The 7,094-nt window shown below is 42.7% G+C and overlaps 1 long non-coding RNA gene across 1 annotated transcript in view; it reads left to right on the top strand.

Annotated features, from left to right (window-relative positions):
- The first annotated feature begins 6,723 nt into the window (after positions 1-6,723).
- The window catches only part of LOC122790295, a 136,228-nt gene continuing 135,857 nt past the window's right edge, over positions 6,724-7,094 (top strand). Inside the window, exon 1 of the long non-coding RNA XR_006362983.1 lies at positions 6,724-6,991. This is a non-coding gene — a long non-coding RNA (uncharacterized LOC122790295). The remainder of the gene's footprint in view (positions 6,992-7,094) is intronic.

The following is a 7,094-nucleotide window of genomic DNA, read 5'->3' as shown; positions in this document are numbered from 1 at the left end:
ATAATGGTCAGAGATAAAAAAACAAGATTCAATGCCAAGAAGTCCAAAATTATATTTGTTTGGTTCTGTACATTTTAGTGACTATTGTTTTAATGAGCGATGATCCTTCAAGCATCTTGAATGAAAGGGGTTTGAATCAATGACTTTCCTTTAGTTGAAGACAAGCCTTCATACCCTTCAAGCAGTGGGCAAACCTTCCTCTGTCCCCTAAAGTAATATAACTAACACTGAGGTCATATAATGCTAGTTCAGGCCTTTTAGATTTAATAGGCTTGATAGGTATGCTTGGATGAAAAGTAAAATGACCAAGTAAATGAATGTCATTTGTTAGAGAGCCCAAAGAAGATAAGTTAGAGAAGGTGCATCTGAAAGTACCATTTTACTAAGCCCTTGGAATGACTATTAGTAGTGGTATGAGCCTTTGTGGCAGTGCAGCAATTCACTAACAATGGTAACCAAGTACTGGGATTAATCACTATGCCAGTTATGTTATGGGACAAGAAGGTGAGTGTGTGCACTATGGAGCCTGTGCGAAGCTGCACAGTGATGACTGATCTGGTATCCTTTCCGGGAAAAAAAGCATAACCCTCTTAGAGTACAATGAAAATGGAAAAGATGATGCTAGAGTTGTAAGGGATAGAATATAAGGAGAGACAACGTATTTAAATGAAACAATAGCAGAGAGCTTATGGGGCATTGATGACGAGAAGGAAGATTTCAGATGAAAAATCTCAGGTACTTTTCCATTAAACCCCTACCACGCATTTTCGGTGCCAGATCAGCATGTCTCACCTTATTCCTCAGTGAGCTGTGCAGCTCCTTCACACGCATGGACTGGATTTGTTCAGCCGTGCATCGGCAATGTGGTGCAGCCCCAGATTTCTGGGGAGAAAGTGTTACATGGGAGCATGGGGCCGATGGGTTGCTGTAGTGTAAACTCATGTCATGCTGTCAGAGGATTGCTTGGCCATCAAAAATTAAACCACAGTAGCCAGGTACAAGAAGAGTAAGTGCAATTTCAAGACCATTCATTTAACGTTAGAAGAGAACAGCTTCGCTCCATCTCACAACTGTGATTTATATCTCTGACAAACCAGGCCCGAGTGAAGTAGAGGAACTGACTTAAGCAGCCTGTGGCTTATTTCAAAGCCGTGAAATCTTGTCAAAATTATAAGCAGCTCTGCAAACAGGTGTTTAAGCTTTGCGAGGAAGCAGGGAGCCACGCAATTGTTATCACCAGTCTCATTATGCAGAGGAGTTCCAATTTGGGCAATTATAGTGCTAAATTCTTTGAGGAGAGTATTTTCTGAGTTTCCAGTATTTGCAGTTGCCAATCGTTAGGAATTAAAAATACCATAACAGGATACGAAGCTGCCAAGTTAAATAAAAAGGAAGCTTTATTTTGGTATCAAAGTATGCACACTACTTTGCACTAGTCGCGGGGGTGTTTTGTACTGTAATTAAAAGTTTTCCACTAAACATTTAAGATACTATGGCAATACGAAAAGAGTTGAAACATAACCTAACAATATAGTTGGGAGGTATATGGAAAGTACTTTTCCACTTTTTTTGTATAGGGAAGAATGCTACCATTAACAGAGTTATAACTCGGGTGAAAATATTCCTTTTTGAGGCCATGTGGAGGGGCACCAAAACAGAACATATTTTGTTGGGCAGTGGGCAGCCTAATTCAACTATTTTAGTTAAAGGTCCATGACAGACCGAGCGTGAAGCCGATATGAAGCCCTGGGGAAAGCAAGACGCATGGTAGGGGTTTAACAGAAAAGTACCAAATCACATAGTAATTTTCTAGAAAGGGTGAATGCTAGCTGGAATCGTCTTCTTTTGGCTTTTCCCAGTTAGGGGTTGCCACAGCGGATCACCTGTCCACTCATGATTGGCAGAGGAGTTTTACGGTGTCGAGTTGCCAGCCCGGTGCCCAACCTTCCATAGAAGGCACACACACGCATGCACTCATGCCTAGGGCCAATTTAGAGTGTCCAATCCACCTACAGCATGTCTTTGGGATGCGGGAGGAAAATATAGCAGCCGGAGGAAACCCACGTGACCACAGGTAAGACATGCAGATTCTGCACAGAAGGCACGCCAGCTGAGGATCAAACCAGGGAACCTTTTGCTGTGAGGCAGCAATGCTAACTGCTGCACCACCGTGGCTGCCCAAATGCCAGCTGGAATGTTCTGCATAATTAAGCTCTCCCACACAAAGTTATAGATGGATTCAAAAAGAAAGTAGATATGCTCAGGTCATATGCATAGCTAAAGCTGTGGAAGCATCTGGAAAGATGGAAAAGTGAAGGAGATGAGGAAGTTGTGACAGTATTAGTTAATTATGCATCTGACTAAATCTAGTAAACTTTGTAATTTTATTCAGCTAGTGCCATTATTCTGAAATATTCGGGTAAAACCAATTAAAGAGTATTGATATTTGTAGAAAGGGATTCTGTGCTATTTGGTAATCATGAAACTACGCGTTTATATTACGCTGTCAAAAACTTAAACTGTCGACAGTGTAATAATCGACAAGAAAATGTCGAAACCCCCGAACATCGAATACACACACACAAAAAAAAAAAGACCCAAACACAACACAAATTGCTCTATGCCCCCTGCACCACCCACACCCCCTGCTACTTAAATATACCAACTCTGAGATTGCACTACATTGCAGTAAATTTACACGCGCAATGACTTTCGCTTTCTACATTTTGGTGCTGACAATATCAGTTTCGATATTGCCGGCCTTCGACAGGGTGAAGTAGACCCTGAAACTACTGCTTGATGACCAAATTTGTTCTGTATCCCTGTTCTTCATCTTCTTTCGGCTGTTCCTGTTAGGGGTCGCCACAACGGATCATCTGTTTCCATTTCTTACTGTCCTCTGCATCATGCTCTTTCACACCAACTGCCTGCATGTCCTCTCTCACCACATCCATCAACCTTATCTTAGGCCTTCCTCTTTTCCTCTTACTTGGCAGCTCCATCCTTAGCATCCTTTTCCCAATATACCCAGCATCCCTCCTCAGCACATGTCCAAACCAACGCAATCTCATCTCTCTTGCTTTGTCTCCAAACTGTCCAACCTGAGCTGACCCTCTAATATACTGATTCCTAATCCTGTCCATCCTATTCACACCCAGTGCAAATCTTAACATCTTTAACTCTGCCACATCCAGCTCTGTCAATGCCACCGTCTCCAACCCATATAACATAGCTGGTCTCAATACCCACTTGTAGACCTTCCCTTTCACTCTTACCGGTACCCATCTGTCACAAATCACTCCTGACACTCTTCTCCACCCTGCCTGTACTCTCTTCTTCTCCTCTTTCCACACTCACCATTACTCTGAACTGTTGATCCCAAGTATTTAAACTCATCCAACTTTACCAACTCTACTCCCTGCATCCTCACCATTCCTCTACCCTCCCTCTCATTTACACACATATATTCTGTTTTAGCCCTGCTGACCTTCATTCCTCTCCTCTCTAAAGCATATCTCCACCTCTCCAGGGTCTCCTCAATCTGGTCCCTACTCTCACTACATATCACAATGTCATCTGCAAACATCATAGTCCACGGGGCCTCCTGTCTGATCTCATCTGTCAACCTGTCCATCACTACTGCAAATAAGAAAGGGCTCAGAGCTGATCCTTGATGTAATCCCACCTCCACCTTAAACATATCTGTCACTCCCACCGCAGTCCCCACCAATGTCACACTACCCTCGCACATACCCTGTACTACTCTTACATATTTCTCTGCCACTCCCGACTTCCTCATACAATACCACAACTCCTCTCTATGCACTCTGTCATATGCTTTCTCTAAGTCCACAAAGACACAATGCAACTCCTTCTGACCTCCTCTGTATTTCTCCAACAACACTCTCAGAGCAAATATTGCATCTGTAGTGCTCTTTCCTGGCATGAAACCATACTGTTGATCACTAATCATCACCTCGCTTCTTAACCTAGCTTTCACTACTCTTTCCCATAACTTCAAGCTGTGACTGATCAATTTTCTCCCTCTGTAGTTACTGCAGCTCTGCACATCACCCTTATTCTTAAAGATAGGTACCAAAACACTTTTTCTCCACTCCTCAGGCATCCTCTGACTTTCCAAAATTTCATTAAACAATCTGGTTAAAAATTCCACTGCGATTTCTCCTATGCACCTCCATGCTTCCACTGGTATGTCATCTGGGCCAACAGCCTTTCCATTCTTCATCCTCTTCATAGCTGTCCTTACTTCCTCCTTGCTAATCTGTTTCACTTCCTGATTCACTATCCCCACATCATCCAACCTTCTATCCCTTTCATTCCCTTCATTCATCAGCCATTCAAAGTACTCTTTACATCTACTCAACACACTCTCCCCACTTGTGAGCACATTTCCCTCACTGTCCTTTATCACCCTTACCTGCTGCACATCTTTGCCAGCTCTGTCCCTCTGTCTAGCCAATTGGTACAGGCCCTTTCCTCCCTCTTTAGTGTCCAATCTCTCATACAACTCTCCATATGCCTTATCCTTAGTCTTCGCCACCTCTCTCTTTGTCATGCGCTTCATCTCCTTATACTCATGTCTACTTTCTTCATCTCTTTGACAATCCCACTTCTTCTTCGCCAGCCTCTTCCTCTGTATACTCTCCTGTACTTCCTCATTCCACCACCAGGTCTCCTTGTCCTCCTTTTTCTGTCCAGATGTCATACCAAGCACCCTTCCAGCAGTCTCCCTTACTAGCTCTGCTGTAGTTACCCAGCTATTCGGTAACTCTTCACTGCCTCCCAGTGCCTGTCTTAACTCTTCCCTGAACTCCACCTCACAATCACCCTTTTTAACTTCCACCATTTAATCCTTGGCACTGCTTTCACACTCCCCCTACTCTTCTTGATCACCAACGTCATCCTACAGACCACCATTCTATGCTGCTTAACTACACTTTCCCCTGTCACCACTTTACAGTCTCCAATCTCCTTCAGACTGGCCCTCCTACATAGGATATAATCCACCTGTGTGCATCTTCCTCCACTCTTGTACGTCACCCTATGCTCCTCCCTCTTCTTAAAATACGTATTCACCACAGCCATGTCCATCTTTTTCACAAAATCCACAATCATCTGACCTTCTGCATTCCTCTCCTTAACACCATACCTACCCATCATTTCTTCATCCCCTCTGTTCACTTCACCAACATGCCCATTGAAGTCCGCTCCAATCACTAGTCTCTCACCCTTGGGTACACTCACCACCACTTCATCCAACTCACTCCAAAACTTTTCTTTCTCATCCATTGCACACCCAACTTGTGGAGCATATGCACTAACAACATTCATCATTACACCATCAATTTCAAGCTTCATAAACATCACTCTATCAGACACTCTCTTCACCTCCAAAACACTCTTGGCATACTGTTCCTTTAGGATAACTCCTACCCCATTTCTCCTGCCATCCACACCATGATAGAACAATTTGAACCCACCTCCTATACACCTGGCCTTACTTCCCTTCCATCTGGTCTCTTGCACGCACAATATATCAACCTTCCTTCTCTCCATCATATCAGCTAGCTCTCTCCCTATACCAGTCATACTGCCAACATTCAAAGTTCCTACCCTCACTACTGCACTCCTAACCTTCCTCCTCTCTTCCTGCCTTTAGATATGCCTTCCCTCTCCTCTTCTCCTTCAGCCAACAGTACCCCAATTTCCGCCAGCACCCTGTTGGCTAACAGTACTGGTGGCAGTCGTTGTTAACCCAGGCCTCGACCGATCCAGTATGGAAATATGAAATGTTCTCCGCATAAGTAATTTGGCAGAGGTTTTACGCCAGATGCCCTTCCTAATGCAACCCTCCCCATTTATCCGGGCTTGGGACCAGCACAAAGAAATGCACTGGCTTGGGTATCCCCAGTGGCTGTTCTGCATCCCTGTTGTAGAGTGAAATTCCTCATCAATTACATGCCTGACTTTCTGAAGACGTGCTGTACTAACAATCTGCAAGTAGCAGTCAGAGTTTGGGCTGCTGGGTATTGTTAAGTTTTGTTTTCTCTTACAGCTGTAAAAATATTACAAGACACCATAATTAAAATTAACTGCAGTTGTAAAAGCAAATCTTAGGAGAAAATGTGGAAGGCATATTTGTTTATTTCTGATTTATCAGCCAAAGTAATGTCACAGAAGATGAATGACTGCTTATGAAACATATGTTCTCCTAAGAAATTTGTAACATTGTGTCAGACAGAAATGTATCCATGCAGATTCAGTACTGCTCAGTGCGATGTTTCTATTTTCATGTCTGAATACAACAATTGATTGCTTATGCATAATTGGTAAATCAGTGCTTATCTTTAATGGATAACACTGGTACAGGGCTGTAATTAAATAAATGTTTGAGAAAACTAGGGGGAAAATAATTGGTAATGACAGGATTGTTATTAGCCCTCAAAGGAAGACATTCAGATTTTTAAACATTAAATGCTTGCTTCTAATGAATGACTTGTTACTTTGATCAGCAACATCTTCAGGTTCAAACGGTATTTCTTAGCCAGAGCATAAATAAATTGTACTTACAGTGTCCCTTTAATAAATGTTGTCTAGTATATTTTCAAATTTCTGTGCCAGGTCACTGATTAGTCAGGAAAGAGTTACAGCAGTAACATGGAAATTAGGTTCTAATCATTGGATAAAGGCAGACAAAACCTGCTCCTTTATTAAAGCCGCCTCAAGGGACAGTGAGTCCCCTGCACAGTGATGTCACTTGAGACTCTTAGTACAGGTTCAGTTTCTTGGAGATAGGGTCACATTACAGTGGCTGATTGAAGAGACGAGACCAAATCTAGTGTACGAAAAAGGAGCCGCTTTGATAACTAACCTGCCTCTGTACAATGTTTCTGGTGCTGGCTTGCTCTTTCCATGGAATAATAAAGCTTCTTGGACACAAGCAAATGTATTAGCAAGGGTGTCAGAAAAGGTAAGAATGTATTTACTAAATTATTTTACAAAGATACCAATGTGAGTACTGTTCACGATAATTTCACAAGATTAGCTAGGAAGTCCCTGACATGCTGTTATTT

Source organism: Protopterus annectens, chromosome 16.part0, assembly GCF_019279795.1.
Source record: "Protopterus annectens isolate FY-2018-M chromosome 16.part0, PAN1.0, whole genome shotgun sequence".
In the NCBI taxonomy this organism is placed as follows: domain Eukaryota; kingdom Metazoa; phylum Chordata; order Ceratodontiformes; family Protopteridae; genus Protopterus; species Protopterus annectens.
This window is presented reverse-complemented; position numbering and strand designations above follow the sequence as displayed.